We start from the raw sequence: 21,852 nt of genomic DNA on the forward strand, positions 1-21,852 counted from the left end.
TACTAATAAAATCTAAATGAAAATACTATACTCCTTGTTTTTATATTATGGATAATATATACTCCTTCCATTCAATAATGTAAAGTATTTTTTGAAAAGTTAGATATTAAAAAATGTAATATACTTTTAGTCTTTTGAGATACAATCATTGTCCTTTTTTAAAAGTGCCCTCATTAATAATGACTTTATATTTATTATAGGGTGTTTAATAAAAATAAATATAAAAAGATAGGGTTAGTTGAAAAGTAGGTAACTATTTTATTGAGAGGTGATATTCGATTAAAAATGCCTTATATTTTTTAAAGAAGAGAGTGTATATATATATATATATATATTTGCATCTAGATTTTCGTATACAATATTACACCCGGGGCATATATATCACAGAATAAAGTGAGAATTGAAATGTTCACCCAAAAATAAAAGAACGTGAGGTACCAATTACATGAATGATCATAAGTAGTGGCTTTTCCTTCCTTTTTTGTTCCATTTTTTTTATATAAATGGTGGTTATGAAAACAACAGCACGAAGATGAGAATCGAGAAAGAAATGTCACGGAAACATTTAAAAGAAAAACGAACAAAAGATGTTAAATCAAATGTTTCTTTTCAGCTAAGCGCAAGTCTTCTTCCGATCCATTCAATCCTTCTATATTTAAATTCGTCGTCTTTCAATGGCAGACAAAGATTGTTTGTTGAGTTTTATGAGGTCATATATTAGGCAATGAGATGGATTTGTTGTTTTCCAGAATATGTTTATGAGTTTCCATTATTGTTCTACGTGTCATCTCCCTTAAATGGTGTACTATCTCCGATCTTTAATTTTAGATAAAGTTTGCAAACTTTTATTAGTTCTACATATAAGATAAAGTTAGAATAATCAATTTTACCTCTTGTTTATTTATTTTTATTTGAATTCCTACATAATAATTTATTACGGTCATCAATAACAAAGCAGGGTACAATTAGAAAGTTATAATTTGTTTTTTAACAATTTAAAGATTATAATCAATCTTTCTTAACAAGCATGAACTTTGTTAATTTCGTCTTATATTATGAACTAGAGTATTATATTCTAGTTCATCAATTTAAGGTTCATTTTTATTTAGTAAAGTAACAGTCAAATAAAATATATAACATTCATTTCAGCGATTTAAAGCTCATTTTTATTTGGTAAAGTAACAGTTAAATAAAAATATATAACATTCATTTCAACGATTTAAAGTTTATTTTTATTTAGTAAAGTAACAGTTAAGTTAAAATGTATAACACTTTCAAAACAGAAAAAAAAATTAAAAACATTGAAAACTTTTAAGATTGGATTGGACATTAATTCTAAAGTGAAACACTTAGGTAAACCAAATGTACCACATTATTTACAGTCTATTTAATTAAAATACTCTAAATAATCTAAATAAAATCTTGTGTGATATTTTTTAAATTGATTTTATTTTTATAACAAAATGCACATTTAGTTTCTTTCTACTATCAAAATTATTAATATCAAAATTAATTTATATTTAATGTTATTTTTTATTGGATAAATTATAAATGGTATGATGTGCACCAGTCTACCTAAATATTTCTTTAATTTTGAATAATGAATAGGTGACACCATATCCAATTGAATATTTTCTGTCAATCACATATCATTAAATATGGTTAGCGAATTATATGAAGCAGTGGCTAACAAAACGTTTTCTATTTTGTTTAGAACTTTTCTTTTTGGCAGTTGGCAGTTGGCATTTATAAATTGGAAAACTGATTCGGCTAGCAATTTTTATTAAGTTTTCAATTCTTTGCCTTTTTTTTTTATCGGAGCAAAGAAAGTTTTTTTAAGTGGTTAGCTACATGGAGCAACTTAACAAGCAAAATAATATAATATATAATAGATATATGGCGCATGGAACCTTTTATTTATGCAAATGCAGATGAATTTCAATGTCAGCAATTATATTAAAAATAAATAAAGCAAGGACCTATTTTAAGAGAGAGACAATGTTCAACTTATGAAGCACTGATATTACAAATTACCTCACATATATATACATTGATTATTGTATCCAATAACGATACTTTTCTTTGATACATATTTATAGAGTATTGAAATATTTTTTTTTAATTTTTGATATATATCTAATACTTCTAAATTACAAATTACTATTTTAATGCCAATACTTTGAAACTGTTTTTAAGAAATTAAATTTTATTAAATATTATGATATCAATTTTTTGTTTTTAATATATTCTTGTGATTTACTTTTAAAGTCAAAGATTATATTTTTTTAAGAAAATCAGTTTTAAATATAATAAAAGGATAAAAATTATATTTTTTAATTACGAATATAATCTTTTGGCGTATAAATCCTAAGTATGAAATTACTAGTAGAGGCTATGCTGTAAGCAATTAGGTATTGATAGATAATTAAGTATAATTAATGATTATATTTTGTTTAATATTACTATAAAGAAATATATACGTATGCTAAATTGCATATTTTCTAAATTAAAATTATATTTTTAATGTTTTTATGATTTTTTATAAATATATTTATATGTATTGAAAACATATCATGTACAATATTTTTAAAAATAAAAGTATTCACTGTTGAATGCGTATACGTTAGGCGTATCAGTATCTTTGCAACGTAAGATCCGACACTTTCACGTGTGTTCACTGTTGTGGTCCAGGATGGAACTAGATAACAAGATGTCAAGCCAATAATGATATTATAGTTGTTGTTTTTATTATAATTTTCCAAATAAATTACATGATAATATATCATCGTCGCACTTATTAATCCATGCACCAAAATATCAAAAAATAAAAAATAAAAATCAGCAAGACAACAATATCCAAAGTTCTGAACAGTCCGTGCATGAATCTGTTCTGAAAAACTTCAACAGGGTGGGATGTCAGATGGTGGAGGAGGCAACGTTTCACTGAACCTTAACCCATTCTTCACGATCAACACAGTCTCCATTCCCCAAGAACTATGCCGCCCTAGATGGCAATGCATTAACTATACTCATACTACACGTGTATATATCACGCAAAGTTAAAAAAAAATTAAAGATGAGTCTAAGGGTCTGAAATTGATATGTTAATGTTGTACCTGAGTCGGTAGCCCTGAACTGATGGCAGTCCAGCCATTTTTGCGCACGATCACCGTGTTCATGAGAGGAGGATCAACGAGATTGAAATTTCTGCAGACCAACTGTTTGTTGAAATTCCCAAATCCATATCCAACAGCATAGAAACTGAATCCATGGAGATGCATAGGATGGTCAAATCCTGCGACTAAGTTTGTCCCTTGGAGAAAAGTTCTACTATTTCATCATACTCCAGAATCTTAACCTCTATCCCTTGCTTAGGTGTTTGCAGAAGTAAAGGCAAATAATCAGCAGTGAAGTTAAAAATCAATGGCGGAAACATGAGAAATCATCTTCCAAACACTCCATTGACGTGGTAGTAATACGCTTCCAGTATAGTAATAGTTGGGTTTTCAAAACTGATGATGTTCATGCTTGAAGCCAAACGGGTTCCATTGCGTCCCTCGCAGGTCCGGCCTGTCGAACATGGAAACGTGTTTATAGAGAGAGTGGCCACTATGTGAGAAGAAATTTTCACCGGAACTTTGTGGGGAAATTTCTGAGGCAACCCTCTATTGCTGCTATAGAAGTTAAAAGCTGCCTGGGTGTCATTATAGTAGGGAAGATAGGGTAATGAGAGAGAGGAAGATGCCTTATATATATTTCCTTTCGTACTCAACAATAGCTGTGGATATGCTGTTATCGAACGCAACTCCGTCCCCTTTTGAATATGCTTTTGCTGTCAAATAGTAGTGATTTGGCTCCTGGTTTGCATGTAACAGGACATCCATTGTTTGCCCTGGACCTATTACGACGTAATCTCTTGTCAACGGCTTCGTGTAGCTGCCATTTGCGCCCACGAGCGTAAGCTTGTGATTCGAAATACACACAAAGAGCATGAGGTTCATTGCAGCATTAACCATACGAAGAAGGTAACTCTTTCCTTTCTCCGCTTTCAACTTGAATGTTTCTGAATGTTGCAGAAAACTCAGATGTTAGGTACTGCTCACAGCCTCACACACTGATCATCAGAAAAGATTACGTAGCTTTCATATAGTCTGTCCATCTACCTGAGTTTCAGCATGGATGAAGATCACCTGGCTGGCCATTTATAGTAATGGCATCAGCGTTTCTTGGAGTCCCTCCAGATTGGAGGAACTCAGCATATACTTTCCTCACATCCTTCTTCCACCATTCTCATGCGAAAGAATACAATTATCTTTCAGAAACTTGACCATTACCGGACAACCATTAATTAATTATCCAAGACTTTGATTCTTATACCAAATATGATGAGTATGTCTGTGTCGGGCTTGGGAAAAGGATCGGTAAAGTCGTTTCTGGGATAGACTATGATAGCCCCATGGACAGTGGCTCTCGACCAACCATTGTGAACATGCCACCATAAGGTTCATTCCTATGTAGTGAACACTACCTCGTGGCTGAACCTCCCTCCTTGTTGTATAGGACACCCTGTGATGTATTCAGGACCATCTGGCTATGGATTCCTCGGCGGCTTCACTCCATGCCTACCACATTTAATTAGTAAGAGTGAAGCATTTGTAACTTCATAGCTTTTATTTCCTTCTTCCATCGTATCAAAAGTGCTGAGATTGAGATTAGGACATAAATATACCAGTGTAAAGTGATGTTGCATCTGCCCCCGTTATAAACATCGACATACACTGTTTCACCCTTGTAAGCAGTGAGTATAGGCCTGGAAATTCTCCAATCACTGTCAATATGCTTTCTGTGCTGCAGAGTCTTGTACACTTTGCTTCTTTCACCTGCAAGATATTACAATGTTATGAAGTCAAAAGATGGCTAATGGCTTGCCCTGTTTGTTGATGTTGGGAGACTTGTAATCAAATGTAGTAATTTTCTGTCTACTAAAAAAGGATCTCGAGAGTCCTGGGCCTATTCGGGCTTACTTGAAGGATGCACTGTGCTAGCGTCATTGACATACTTCAATATTGGAGATGGAAATTCAACCCGTATAGGGGGTGACCCCTGCATTCCTTCACTGACAGGTTTTAAATTGGCCTCACGAGCTCTGTGTGAAGAAACTAAAGACTGGATGGTGGCGGATTTAATTCATAACCATTCGTGGGATTTGACAATAATTGATGGGATTCTCTCCCAGTCCGAGAAAGAGGCTATCCTGCAGATTGTTCTCCCACTGTTTGAACGTGGAGATTGAGTTGTTTGGACAGTAAGCAGATGGCGTTTATTCTGTTAAGAAAGGCTATCGATTAACTAACAATCAGAATCCCCCAGTCAAAAAAGCCCCTCGCCATCACGGTTTACAAATTGTGAAATATAGAAGGAGATTTGGAAGCTTAAAGTTCTTGTTAAGATTAAATTTTTTCTCTGGAAAGTTATCAAAGGAGCTTTACCCACACATGAAAATTTGTGGCGAAGGAGATGTGCCTCTAATCCATAATGCTTGGTCTGCTGTGAGCATGTGGAAACTTTAGAACATCTTCTTTTACTTTGTGAGCGTGCTAAACGTGTTTGGTTTGGTTGTCCTGTTAGTTTGAGAATTAATGAAAGCCGCATTACTCATATGCATGCTTGGCTCCTTCCACTACTTAAACATAGTGAGATTCCTGACATGACTAAAGCCCTGATTGCATTCACCCTATGGCAAATATGGAACGCAAAGTGCACTTTTACTTTTGAAAAAATGCTCATTGAACCTGAAGGAATTATTCAATTTGCCACTGCTTATTTTGAGGTTTTTTGGGGTACTGATGACCGGTGTACTACTGAAATGAGAGCTAGCAGGGCTCAAGAGACTGCGAATGCCAATTTAATGCAAATGAGGAATGTTTGTGCTATTTCTGAATTTGATTTCTTTGCCTTCTGTGATGGTGCTTTCTTTAGCTCTTTAAATAAAGGAAGTATTGGTTTCATTATTCGAGAGGTCCCGGGTAGGTGTGTACACATCTCTGCTAAGCCTATTCGTGCTGTTTCTCCTTTATTTAGTGAAGCTGAAGCCTTGCATCAGTGTGTGGTTTTCTGTTTGGTCTTTGGTCTGTCGAATGTGCCTTTTCTTTGAGATTGCTCCTTTTTGGTTAAAGCTGTGCAACGTGAATCTTCATGCCCAAACTGTGAATGCTCTAACATCTTGGATAATATTTGGAATCTTGGGCTAACGTTAAGCTCTTGTAGCTTTAAGTGGATCCCACGAAGCTTAAACCGTGCTGTTGATTGGGTCTCTCATGCAGTAGGGAAGGAGATGCGCCCCTCAAGTTGGGCATCCTTGCCCCGACCTCCGTTAGCTACTCTCCTAGATAGTGACTACTCTGATTCTAGGATGTTCACCTTTGACAGAACCTGAGTTTTGCTTTGTGTTGTTCAGTTTTTGTGTTGCTTTCACTTTCGTTCAACCTGTTTGTGATTTGCTTTTGTGAGTTTGCTGTACTGCACTTTTAATTTTAGTCATATGATTCTCGTGTTCTTGGCCCAAAAAAAATGGTAGTAATGTTTCAGTTTTTGGGAACGAACACCAACGGATGTGAAAGCCAAAGCATGAAGAGCGTGTTGATTCATGGTTTCAAAAACCACATTATCGTGAGAGCGCGAGAGAGAGCTCTGCAACCGGTGGTACAATCGATAGTAATGAAGTGATGATTGTTATTTATAAGACAGCATCGCTTTGAGGTATTGTTTTAAAGCAGAAAGCATGATAAAAGATTTTGAATCTGACCCATATCCGTAAAGTGGGAGATAATCGAAATGATCAAATTGGTCTTTATAGACTGATTGCAATTTACGACCAACTTGATAAGTACAGTATATTGCTTTAATGGCGGATTACACGAGTTCAAGAAACTTAATATTATTTAAATAGGGAGAATTTTAAATAAGCATCAAGGATGTGACATAATTACTAGTAAGTTTTAAAAATATTTTAAAATTTTAGTTCATTCCAATGGATAAACATAAAAATAATTTTAACTGTAAAAAAAATTAAAATATCCTTCACTTATTATATAAATTATTAATTATTAATTATTAATTTTATTATTTCACTTGTTAATTTATTAATATAACGTAAATTACATTTATTTGTTAAACAATCAGTAACATTAATTATTAATTTACTAATTTTACTTATTAATTTACTAATATCAATAATAAATTATAAGATCTGTCAATAATTTACACTGATATTAACAAATTATAAAACCTGTCAATAATTTACAACTGACGTTAGGGGTGTTCAACTTGTTCTTGCTCTGATTGGCCCAGTTTCATTCCATTCACATCGGGACGAGTCTCATCCCAAGCCAAAAACAATCAAGATGAGAGTTTTTGGGATAAGATGAGAAAGGAGTTTAAGATGGGATGGGACAAGAGATTGCCCTCAGCTCCATTCCAAATATTTTATATATATATATATATATATTATTTTTTATTTTAAAAATTTATATTAAATATATTAATTATATTAATTATAATTTCAATATATGCTATTCTTATTAAAACTAAAAGGTTTTTATATTGATAATTTTAATAACACAGAGTAAGCAGTATAAGATCATATCTTTCTTTACAATATATTAGTTATATTAATATAATTTATTTTCATATCTACTGTAACACACCAAATTTTTTTTTTAAATAATTTAACTCAACCAAAGTTGGGTTACAGCCACCCAACACATTTTTATATCAATAATTTCGATATAAAATATTTTATAATTGACTTCAACTCACACACTATAACATTTCAGATAAATTTTTACCTCCCACATGCCATTAGGCTAAATCACATTTGTCCATCCTTATACTCCCAACAAGTAAACTAAATCACATTTATCCATCCTTATACTCCCAACAAGTAAAATAAGCAATTTAGTCAATTTTCAACACAAGCCAGTTATTTGGCCTTATAATCATGCCATTTTAATCAATCCAAAGTAAACCAAATATTAAAATTACAATCATCCAAATTGTACCAAAAATAGAAATAGTTTGAAAGGCATGATTACATTTATATATTCATATAATTGACAATAAACAAAAAGCCTTAATATTGGCAATATAACACATTATAAATCATAAATTAAATACCCAAAAGAGACAGTGGATCTATACCACTAAGCCTCTGGGACTCCTCCACGTGTCACTCTTGGCTCTTCTCCTGAAAATTGTTAACCACATAATGAGACTCAAAAGTCCCAGTAACCAAAGCCAATTTATGATAGTGTATACAAACAATTAAGTGTGTACTTATTAAGTAAAAATTAAAAATAATATAATTCCAACAAATATAAGAAATATTACAATACACACAAACAACCATCCTTATATCTCTCCATTAACCTCGAGCCGTAGCCCTCACTCGGTGCTAAATTACCCGGCCAAAGGTAGATTAGCCCGAGTCCTTACAAGCCACCTATTGAGCTCCAATAGGGGAGTACCACGTGGCACATAAATACAACAATAATAGCAAGTCTCCCAACACCTCCCACAATAAATAAACAAATTCATAATAATATTGCACAATTATACAATATTACAAAATTCATAATTTCTCAATAATCACCTAATTAACATGAAGTAACACTAATCACAAATTAAAAGCATGGTTACCTTGTGGCTTTTTCAATAAATTATTCCTTAAAATTTCTCTCTCACCACAATCTTCACCAGTAATACAATCTACAAAATAACATATTATTTATAAATATTAGTTTCAATTTTTGAAACTAATAAAATAATTCTAATAATAGAATTAAAAATATAACATAATTCCTAATCTCAATCTTAATACAAATCTAGAGTCAATACTATTAAGTAAAATTTTTAACTCCTCTTTTAATTATCAATAAACATTAATAATCTAAAAATCAACTTCTAAACTAATTTTTATTATTAAAATTTTCTTTTTATTTCATAAATTCGTACCTAAAATACCTAAAAATTAAAAATTAAGTCTCTAGCTTAGAATCATAATCCTATAGCCATAATAATTCATTTCTCATCCCAAATAATCATCTAAACCTCAATAAATCAACATATATTTTCAGATCTAGTCTATAATTTGATCCATAAGCCACAAATTCAAAGATCACTAATAAATTTATACTCTAGAATATTTATTATACTACTAACAACCTCAAAAACTATATTTATTCAACATAAATTCATCCCTCTTCCAGATCTTAAATTTTCTACCACTATAAAATCAGAAACCAAAGAAGAAGGATGACTAAGAAAAAAATTTTAGAACACTTACTTAGTCTTGAAAAGCTTAAAGTCACACCCTAAATATCCTATTAAAAACTCTTACCTTAAAAATTTAGATATTTCGCACCGGCGACTCGCTTCTCTCCGCCTCAGCTCGCGCGCAGGAAAACAAATTGCAGAAATGAAAGGAAACGGGTGAGTTTTATAAAAATTCAGTGGGTCCAACACATTTTTTTTATTATTTCTTCTTTTCTCTCTCCCCTTTTTTTTATTATTATTTTATATTTACTATTCATGCGGCACCGAAAGCAAATTCGTTTTCTTCTTCTTCTTCTTCTTTTTTTTTGGCATACCTTTTCCCCTTTTTTTTATTATAATAATAATTTAATAATTTTTTTAATTAATTTTTAATTTTTTTTAATAAATTTATTTTTTTAAAAATTTTTTTAATTTAGAATTATATCCTAAATTAGATTTAATAATCATTTTCTACTAATTTTCTTACCTCTAAATATTATTTTTTTTAATTTCTATTAACCTAAATTAACTATTAAAATTTAAATTGGGATGTTACATCTACATATTTAATAACTTTTATTTATATCATATTTCTTATTTTATTCTTGAAAGAATCACTAGCTTAATATATTTTAACTAAAGAAGAAGAATAATGACTTGATGTTGCTGGGCTTATTTGTTGTTGCTGTTCTTAGAGCCTGTAGATCACTTGTAATTGTTATCATAATATATTATGTCTCATGTATACTTGACTGTAAGTTGTACACTTCAAGTTGTGATTGATGTAATTCAATAATTATTATAATTTATGTATTAGTATTATTTTGGTTTTAAATTTATAAGTTATGTGATTTAAAATTTTAATTAATAAATATTATTATTCCATCTTTTCTCCTACATTTTTTATTTATTGAGACATCTAAATGTTCATGATCTTGTCCCAGTTTCATCTTGATTTCTAAGAGATAGGACAACTTTTGGGATAGTATAAAACACAAGACAGAGGTGTCCTGATCCTGTCTCATGAACACTCTTAATTGACATTAGTAAATTAATAAGTAAAATTAATAATTTAATAATTGATGTTGTTACTTATAATTGAACAATTGATGTCAAGTTTTATATATTTAGTGACATGTCAATTCATGTAATTTACAATTTATATTAGTAAATTAATAAATGAAGTAAAAAAATTAATAACTAGTAATTCTAAGAGTACTTTAATTTTTTTACATTTGAAATTTTAAAATTTTTCAAGATCCACTAGTAATTATATCATATCCCTTATCTTTATTTGAGATTCTCCCATTTAAATAAGATCTTGAATTTTTGACCTTGCAGCTTTCCCTTCAGGTCCAGCAATATTAAAATATGGATTAACTAGTATCAAATACACACGGCAACTGTCACAAAAGAAATTGCTTCTAAATGAGGTGAAAAAAATGCATAGCAGGCGAAAATTAAACTTGAATTAATACAAAACTAGTAAGACACCATGCAATTAATGCACGGGAAAGTTAAATTGTTTTCTTAGGAAAATGACGGATCCTCCATCTCTTCCTTGGGGCAGTTCGACAGCCACCATGCCACATGGCTCTCTTCGCTCTCCCATTCTCTCATTCTCTCACTCTTTCTGTCCACGATTCTCTCCTCTTTCTTTTTCTATCCTCTCCTCTTTCCCTTTTTAATTTCTAACAATTAGATCAAAATTATTGGATGGTCTAAATTGGATTTCTTATAAAACATTTCATTTTATTTTTATTTTACTGTATCTATTAATTAGTTATATTAAATTTGATTTTTATTATTTATGTTTCTTAAAATTTAATATTTTAATACTAATTTTATAGGAGATCAAATTTAAACTGTCTCAATCGTAATCTGATAGTTAGAAAGGGAAAAGAAGGATGGGATGGGAAGGAAGAGCTGAGAATCTCACTAGTTGTAGACGATGTCATGCTTTGCATAAGAGTTAGTTATGATTATATATGCGGGTGGGTTTAAAGGAGACTTCTTGTCAATTACAGGGGTTAGAATGTTTTAGAAATTATATATATATATATATATAATTTGAGTTAGTAGATTGGCCCATGTAATTTATTAACCAACACGAAATAGATTGGATCATAATTGAAGATGACATGAGGACCCTCCTGGATTCTTTTTCTAGCTTTAACTGTCATATTACCTAATCAGGCGTCTTATTTTTTTAGTTTCTCTTTATTTATTTATAAGAAGTTTATTTTTAATATTAATTTTCTTACCTAAAAAAATTAGATTGGATCGGGATAATCATAACCCACATAATTTATTATAGAATAGTAACTGTTATGTTTATTAGATTGAAAATAAATACAATAAATATATATGAGAATAGTAGATTACACATGGAAATACACAAATAATATCACGTCACTACAGGCGTGGTTACATTATTAAATTACACGGCAATATTAATGATCAATATTCAATATTTGCATCTAAACATCGTGAAAATAATTCATCACTGGATACTTCAAATCATAATAGGTTGTTTATAAACAGCGCAAATGAGTGTGAAGAAAGCTTCAACATGGTGGCATATCTGGTGGTGGAGGGATCAAAGTTTGATTTGACCTGTTACCATTCTTCACTATGAACACTGTCTCCATCCCCCAAGACAGATGGCGATCTAGATGGCAATGCAGAAACCACACTCCTATCATCCACACATCATTAACGGTGTCAATTTTCAGAGATTCACAAATGTCCAAAAATCTTAAACAACACTCTCAAATATAAAAATGTAGAACTTTTTGTATTATATATACTCCTCCATTTAAAAATATAAAATATTTTTAATTAAATCTTACCTCAATAAACTAATTATTTATTTTTAAACTAATCATATCTTTTTATATTCATCTTTACTAAATACTCAAAAATAAATAAAGTATTTCATTTTATAGGTACACTTTTTTTTTTAAAAATAATGATTACACTTTAAAAAATTAAAAATATTTTATATTTTTTAATATTTAATTTTAAAAAAATATTTTATATTTTTAAATGAAGAGGGTGTATATATATGTATTTGACAAATGGAACTAATTAAAGTCATTGGAGAACCTGGATTGATAGCCCAGAACCTGATGGCGGCCCAGCCATTTTTGGGTACAGTAACCGTGTTCAAAAGAGGAGGATCAACCAGATTGAAGTTTTTGGAGTCCAACTTTTCATTGAAATTCCCCAAACCATATCCAACAACATAGAAACTGAACCCATGTAGATGCATCGGATGGTCTATCCCAGCAACCAAGTTTGTCCCTTGAAATACAACTTGCACTGTTGCACCATACCTCAGAACCTTCACCTCCGTCCCTTTCTTCGGTATCTCCAGAACTAGCGGCAAATACTCTGCCGTGAAGTTGAATGTCAACGGCGGAAACATGGGAAATCGCTTGCCAAACACCCCGTTGACGTGATAGTAGTAAGCTTCCAGTATGTCAATGCTTGGGTTTTGAAAACTGATGTTGTTCATGCTTGAAGCCAAACGGGTTTCGTTGGGTCCCTCGCAGGTCTGGCCTGGCAGACATGGAAATGTGTTTACAGAGACAGTGGTCACTATGTGAGTGGAGATATTCACTGGAATTTTGCGGGGAAATTTCTGAGGCAACCCTCTGATGCTGCTGTAGAAACTAAAAGCTGCTTGCGTGTCATTATAGCAGGGAAGATAGGGTAACGAGGGAGAGGAAGATGGGTTATAATTCCCTCTGTACTGAACAATAGCTGTGGTTGTGGTGTTATCAAAGGGAACATCAAGCCCACTTGAATATGCTCTTGCTGCCAAATAGTAGTGGTTCGGCTTCTGGTTAGCATGTCACAGAACATCCATTGTTTGCCCTGGTGCTATTACGATGTAATCTCTTGTTAATGGTTTCGTGTAGCTGCCATCTGAGCCTACAAGCGTGAGCTTGTGATTTGACACAGACACGAAAAGAATCAGGTTCATTGCAGCATTAACCATACGCAGAAGGTAACTCTTTCCTTTTTCCACTTCCAACTTGAATGTTTCTGAACGTTGCAGAACAAAGTGTTAGGAACCTAGCTAGCGTTGCATCAGATATCTATCTAATTTACACAAACACACAAACATACCTGATTTAGAGCAAGGATAAAGGTCACCTGGTTGACCATTAATAGTGATGGCATCAGAATTGTTTGGAGATCCTCCTGATTTCAGAAACTCGGTATAGACCTGCATCACATCACTCTTCCACCATTCTCCTACATGTAAAAGAATCATCTTTCAGAAATCTCCCTTGAACTATATATCTGGTGGGATTATATAGGACTAATACGTAGTAATTAATCAAGTGTCTCTCATACCAAAGATGATGGGAACCTCTGCATGAGGTTTGGGAAAAGGATAGTTACGACGAGGATAGACTATAATAGCCCCGTGGACGGTGGCTCTGGACCAATCACTGTGAGCATGCCACCACAAGGTTCCTTCCTCTGTAGAGAAGATCACCTTCTGGCTGAACCTCCCTCCTGGTTGTATAGGACACTGTGTGATGTATTCAGGACCATCTGGCCATGGATTCCTCGGCTGCTTCACTCCATGCCTGCCATAAAACTGGTTAAAGTGAAGCATGTGAAAGTGACGAGATCGAGACCAGGAATTAATTAAGTACCAGTGTAGAGTGATGTTGTATCTGCCTTTGTTATGAACATCGACATAGACAGTTTCGCCCTTGTGAACTCTTATAATGGGGCCTGGAAATTCTCCGTTAACAGTCAACGTACTTTTTGAGCTACAGAGCCTTGTATACTGGGCTTCTTTCACCTGCAGAGTTTCGTTTAATTAATTTTGTGAATATTCTTATAAGATAATTATAACCCAAAAAGGGGCGGACGGACACGATGTTAGGGGACTTACAACGAATTTGTAACGTTTCTGTGTATGGGAATGAACACCAATTGATGCTGTGAACCAGAAAATGAAGAAGATCATTATCTTGGAAAACCACATTTTCATGAGATGGAAAGACTTCAGCTGCGGAAAGTGCGAGAACTACGTACTTCTTTTCTGATTTACGAAGGAGCTAGTCACTTGGGCTCTGGTTTATATAGAAAAAATTGAAAGCCAGCCACCATTTAAAATATATTTTTGAGTAGCTTAATTCTTTCTACCAAGATGACACGGGCATGTGTATGACACCCGGATCGCAACGCAATTCCTGTAAATTTTTTTATGTAAGTTTGTGAAGTGTTTAAAAACTTTTCAAAACAAAAATTAAGTGAAGAAGATCAACATCCTCTGAAGCGGATTATAGTCTTCTTGAGTATGATTTGGCATCTTAGAAACCTTATCCTCCGTCAAGGCTTGATGCAGGATCAAACATCTTCTATCAGATGTTTCAACAGTCAATGCTACTTGTTTGAAAATAATTGTGACTGGAATGACGAGAAGATTAATCTCAGTTGCTCATCCTTGGGAATTAGGTGTTTCTCTTGATTCACAGTTGGTTAGACAATTTGATTGGAATATTTGCATGAAAGAATTCAAATCATCTTCTCACTAGTGTCAGCTGGGAATTTTCAGGGGCAATCAGTTTATCACTGGCTTCAAATTTAAGAACTTACAGGACTCAGTATTTTCCACCTATTGAGTATCCGTTATGCTGCATGGTTTGCAACTTCTGCTCTATTAATGGCTTTCGATGGTAGTCTGCGAATCACTTGTTTCAGGAAAAATCTGCTCCATGGATTTCTCTCTTGCAATGCCAACAGGAATGTGGTGATTCCAGGCCTTCATCATTTACGATCGGTTCCTTTACAAGTCTAGATTACCAATTGGTTCAAGACAATTTACTTTTTTCTACATTTAGTTTCTCTCCTTGGTTTTGGGATTTATCTCACTATTGTATCCTTTGGCTTTTATGTAACTTTTTCTTTTCTTTTAATATAATGACAATTTTCGTCCAAGACGATGATCTATCATCTATGTTTAACACGTGCTGGGGAAAAAATTCATTTCGTGACAGTGCGTGGCATTTAAATTCTTTTTAATAACAACATATTTAAAAATAACCAAAAAAAATTGCTTTGATGAAGAAGAAAAATGTAGATGTTTTGAAAAGAAATACAAACTCAAATTCTTTATCTTTAGATTGTCCATTAAATGTAATTTGTGAGCAGTTAACAAGATTACTAATTTAATTTTGAGAAGGGATAAATAAAGAAAATCACCAAAAATGTAAAGATTAGATGTTTCCTTAGGTTTCAGGCCAAAAAAAAATAATGTCCTTGGATATGACTTTAACTTTCTACACAAATTAAATAGACCCTACTAAACTCAGTTTAGATCATAGAAAGCAACTTGTGATCGATGGACAGGATATTTTTCTAAGCATGTACAAATAATTAGTTTAGACATATATTAGCAACCTGTTTGGCGTGTATGATTGTTAAATTGTAAATTTTAATCTGCACTATTTGATTTATAAATTAAACAATCAAATGGGACACTCCCAAAATGTCATCACTATGTTATTAATTCGTGGCCAAACATATATATAAACAAATTTAAAATAACATATGAAAAATTCACAACACGATCACATACACTAGAAACTTTGTTACACTAATTTATTAAAAAAAATTAATACATTTTATTGGAATTTGGTTGTGTCAGTCAATTTTTTATTTGCTTCAAGAAGTAATATTTCAAGTAACATTTTATAGGAAGAAATATGATTAAAATATTTTAGAATGTAAATTCATTAACATATGTTTAATTTATATGTACATGCATTATCTTCGACGTTAATGAACAGGAGACAATATTTTTTTCGATGAATCTAAAGGCTCATTAATAAAATAAGGTACCTGCACTCAAGAATGAAATTAATAAAACGTGATCACAATGAAGATAATTAAGTGATTAAGAAGGACAACTCCAATGATCTCTATTAGATTCTTCTTCTTGTTTTTTTTTTTTGGCCCCTACTATCTCTATCAGATTCACTTTATTACATTCAATTAAGGAAAAATCACATTAATTTAAGGATCTATGAAGAAAGTTATTTGCAAACAAAGACCAATAATAAGTCATTATTCAAAAACAAACAAATCCATATTCTTATTTTAATAACAATCTATTACTTATTGATCCTTATTTGTAAATAACTTTAACTCTTTTATGATATTTCTCAGATGTAATTTTCCCCTAGATTTAAGGGAACAAGCATTATGTATGTATATATGTATGAACGGTTAGTTTAGCTATGAAAATCAATGTTGATTATCTGTGGAAAAAACATGACATAGACTTTGTTCTACTTTCCTTTTGTATACAGAAATAAAAGGTAGCTGGTTAGTGTTACTCCTTTGAAATAAAAAAGCCGCCTGTTGACTACATTGTGCCACTCTCTTACTTTCTATGCATTTCATAGTTTTTCAAACTTCAGAAAAACTTAAACTTGCATGTAGTGAAGTTTGAAATTAGGTTAAACACGCATGTAGACACTTTACACATATTGATTGGTAATTTTAGAATCCAACTTGATTTAATTAGCTTCCATCTTGACCTTGGATTTTAAGCTCAGATTAGGTACACCTAATCGAATTTTAGTTAATCTGGCCGTCCTTTTCTTCATGGAAGAAATGTATGCATAAAGCTAATTCGTTGAAGAAGTAATCCAAATATTGAAATTTTCAAAACACTATTTTTCCTTTTACTATCGCTATCTATGCAATGCATACCTGAGGACGGGCTAATTAGGTCTGATGAGCTTGAAAGTTGTATCTCGCTTGTGCCTGTGCGTATAGATGTGATCTCGACCATGTCAACGTTTAATTTTTCCCTTTGCTGATGTTTATGAGAAAAACTTTCGTGTGAAGATATGGTATTGAATTTATTTTATTATGATTTAGTTGTTGAAATTTCATTATTAAACGTTCTTTTTGTGGTCGAAATTTTTAAAACTGAAATTTTATATTAGCAAATATATATTGATTATGAGTGCCATTTTTAGCAAACGAGTCAATTTGACACCTAATATTTAATTAAATTTTTATTGTATTGTACCGTATTTAAGAATTTTCTCACGGCTCTCTGAAAGGCCATGAGAGATGAGCATCCTTGAAAGAAGAGAGCAAATGCCACGAGAAATGATAATACTAGGAAGGTCAGAGCATCAAGGTATACTTGAGAATTTTCTCACAACTTTTAAAGAGGTAATGGAAATTTCTCGCAAACTTTTAGAGGACGAGAGAAATGAACATGTTGAAAGGCAAGGACGTCATTGGGTAAGATTGAGAATAATCTCACAGGCTTTTGGTCCAATTGATAAGGATTTGACTTATAATCTACAAGATTGTGAGATTAAATTTCACTATCAATATGAAAACTTTGTTAGTGGACACTTTGTAAGTATTTTTGTAAGTGTTCTTTAAATTTGAAAATATGTTTTAATTCTAATGAGCTTTCTCACCTCACCTAAACTTTTTGTGCAAGAGAAGAAAAAAATGTTTATATATATATATATATATATCTATAATAATGAGGGGTTTAAGCTATATATTGCTCTGTAAAGAATGATTGAAATTCAAAGCCAACTTAATTAGTTGGACACCACGAAAGAAATTAAGCTACATGTGGGCAAGTTGATATAGAGAAGAAAATGCTGTGAGAAAAAGTTGAGAAAGTATATTAGGAGCTCATATGCATGTCATTTTGTTCCTCGAGAATGTCAATTACTTATTGCATCAACGTTCTTATTTACTGCAACACGTACACGCAGCACCAAATATATTGCCCCGGAATTCTTCATTAATTAAGACATTAAATGGGTAACTAACAATTATAAATCCGTCTTGTGCCTTATCTTATATGGGAAGGCATTTTTGTGGCTAAAGTATTTAGTCTAAAACACACTTTTAATTCTTTAACTTTTCACATACAAGATTTCCTTTTGATTCCTTAATTTTACAAAGGAGTTTTTCATACTTCAAACACTAATGTTGTTAGTTTTTTCCACACAAATTTTACAAAAAATTTTTAAATATTGATAAAATATTTTCAAATAGTGAGGTATTAAGTTTATTTTTTTAGAATAACAATGTTTGGCAAGAAAAAATACTAATTTAAAATTAGTGGTGTTAGAGTTAGGGGATTGAAAATGTACTTTATAAAATTAATTAAGAAATTAAATTAAAATTTTACATAAATTTAGAAGAACAAAAATATATTTTAGCAAATATTGTTAAGGAAAAGTTTATAATATTGTTACAAACACTAGTACAAAATAAAATTTTAGCAACACATTTTTTGTCAAAGTTTCTAAAATAACTGCAGTAATAAATAATATAGTAACAGGCTTATAAATAAATAGAAAAACATAGATTTCATTAAATTCATTTAAAAATCTTAATTAATTACTTAATTTAATAATAAAAATTAATTATTTAATTAATTAATTTAATATATATTAAATGTGTGTGAGACACTTAATTAATAAATTTAATTTAATTATATAAGATTAGTTAACTAAGTAATTTAATTTTTCTGAATTTAGAGACATTAAATATAATTAAATTAAAAAATAAATTAGTTAAAAAATTAAGTTATTAATAAATTGAATTAAATTAATTCAAATCTGAGAATAATTTTTAATTAAAAATGAATTAATTGGTAACATTAAATTATGAATTAATTAGAAAAATTTAATATATTTAAATTATTAATTAATAATTGAAAAAAATTAAATATTAGTTACAACAATTGTTAATTAATAATTACCATAATAATTTTTTAAAAAATAGACATATGGCAACAAGTCTAATTGAACCTGTCAACATATGTCTTTTCTACCTTCTTTTTATTTATTTTTTTTAAATGAACTTATGGTGATAGCTCCACATTAAACTTGTCACCATAGATGATCTTCGGCGGCAAGTTTTATGGAGACTTGTCGTCATAGGCCTTCTTTTAGCGCATTTTAGATTAATTAATTACTTAATTTAATAATAAAAATTGATTAATTAATTAATTAATTTAAATTATATGTGTTAAGACACCTAGTTAATCAATTAATAAAATTTATTTAATAATATATAATTATAGTTAATTAAGTAATTTAATTGAACTTAAGTTGTCTCAATTCAAACATATTAAATATTATTAAATTAAAAAATTTAGAAAAAATAAGTTATTGATAAAGTAAATTAATTTAATCAATTAAAATCATAAATTAAAATATTAAATTAATTAAATGAAATTTAATTAAAAATTGAATTAACTAGTAAAATTAAATTGTGAACTAATTAGGAGAATTTAATATATTTTAATTATTAATTAATAATTGAAATTAATTAATTATTAATTACAATAATTATTAATTAATATTTACTGTAATAATTTTTTTTAAGAAGACAAATGGCTATAACCTGTTCTAATTCCATTTTTAATTTTTTTTCCAAAATAAGTGACCTTTAGGTGATCTATGGCGAAAGGTTTACTAGGACCTGTCGCCAAAAGTCTAGCTGAGGGTATAACCTTAGCTATTCAACTCCAGCTCTTGCATATCATTCTATAATTTGCCCATAGCTCTAGCTCTTATCTCTTCAATTCCAGCCACCTCCTCAACTCCACCTCAAATCTCTCTTAGCTCCTCTCCCCTCAACCCACAGTGGCCTTTGAAGTGATCCTTCTTCCCAAATAGGCATCCCAACCTTACAAAGGGCAGAGTCAAAAAATTTTATTAAGGGGAGCCGATGAAAAAGTACATATGATAATTAAAGAAATTATATTTATATATGTATCAATTTATATATGTATCACCAATATAATATAAATATTTCAACGTATATATTTATATTCAATTTTACACATATATAACAATATATATATATATATATTAAGTTTTGCTTATCGATTTTTTATGATATAAATTAAAAATCATTAATTATTTTGTCTACAGTAAATGTTTTAACAATTTCCTTTTCAATATAAATTATTATTAAATTGGTGAAAATTTTATCATTTCCATAAGTATTAAATAATTTAAATACATCATTAGAATTTAAAATTTTATTCAATGTAATTTGCTCTATTACTTACTTATTAAATTTACTATTTAACTCATTCAATTGATAATTATAGTAAATAAATATATCAACACATTAATAGTGCTTAATTGCATCTTTATGTCAATAAGATTGAATTATATCAAAGTAAAAACTATTCATATCATAAATTTTAATAGCTTGATTACTTTTAAAAAAGTAATTTTTTCTAGAAGAATATCTTTATCAAATCTCTTAACTTTTAGATGCGTGATTTTATGATAGATATCAAATATATAACATTCAATATATCTTAAAATTTTTGGTGTAATGCTTAACAAAGTTTGTTAATAATAATCTTCATAATTTTTTTCATTAAATATAAAATAAAAGCAACATAAAATAATATTAATACTTTAAGAGCATGTATAATGTTATCATGTTAAAAATAAATAGATCCTGTAATAATTATACCTTCAAACTATTAAAATAGTTACTCTAACATACATAAAAGATTACATATTGAATTAAAATAAAAAATTTATCTAATATTTCATAACTTCTATAATATGCCAACTTATTGAAATTAAAAATATATAACTCATACATTTCATAAAAAAAAAAAAAAAGTTAAGGGCGGCTGTGGCCTACCAGTCCCCCCCTCTCCCCACCCCTGCAGCCTTGCATCATGGGAATCAATGAAGCTGGCCGAGGACACGTTTTAGGTTATATTTTGAATTTGAATTCTATTTTTCTTGATTATTGTTGTTTTTTTCTTCCACTACCATTAAACTTTCTGCACTTGGGTTTTCGACATTTTTAATGTGGTTTCCCTAAACCTGAATCTCTTAATGGATTATCGTTTTATCATTTCAGGTGAAAATTTTTAGGACCCATGGTGTATGGATGCTTGCACTGTTCACGCTTCTATCAAAAAACCCTCGCAACTTTGAGATTTGCTGCTAAGTTCAGCCTAAAACCATTTTGTTCGCTTTGTGATGGTCATGTGATGCGATGCTGGCAATAGTTGTATGATAAGAGCGATGATAGAGTTGAAGTTGAAAGCTTTTATATAATAATAATTTTTATTGGAAATTGTGTTATTATTTTTCTAGTGCTTTGTTTTACTATAGCTGCCACAACACTATGAGGGTTTTGCGCTACAAGAGCACTGTCTATATCAATGACTTTGACCATGCTAAATATCTTCTTAGTTACTTTAATAATTGGACGTGCTCAAAATCTGATGGTAGTGTAAGTGTCCCTGTTATCACCTGCTCAAACTAACTCATTGATAGAAATATTCTCGATGCATTTTCACAATAACATTCTTCTGTGGCTGCTAGCGCTTGGAAAATAATTTTTTGCTGACTTTGTACCTCAGAACCTGACAAACCTCCACAATGTTACAGACCGGTAAGATGAACATCCTGCCAAATCGAATCATGCTTATTTCATGTGTATTATTAGCTTCTACATCTGAAGTTT

At 30.7% G+C, this 21,852-nt stretch overlaps 1 pseudogene; it reads right to left on the reverse strand.

The window, feature by feature from the left end:
• Positions 1 to 2,767: 2,767 nt before the first annotated feature.
• Positions 2,768 to 14,360, reverse strand: LOC129292772 (uncharacterized; annotated as a pseudogene).
• Positions 14,361 to 21,852: the final 7,492 nt, after the last annotated feature.

This window comes from Prosopis cineraria, unplaced genomic scaffold, assembly GCF_029017545.1.
Source record: "Prosopis cineraria cultivar Desert tree isolate PC_DT_omini unplaced genomic scaffold, ASM2901754v1 PC14, whole genome shotgun sequence".
NCBI classification, from domain to species: Eukaryota; Viridiplantae; Streptophyta; class Magnoliopsida; order Fabales; family Fabaceae; genus Prosopis; species Prosopis cineraria.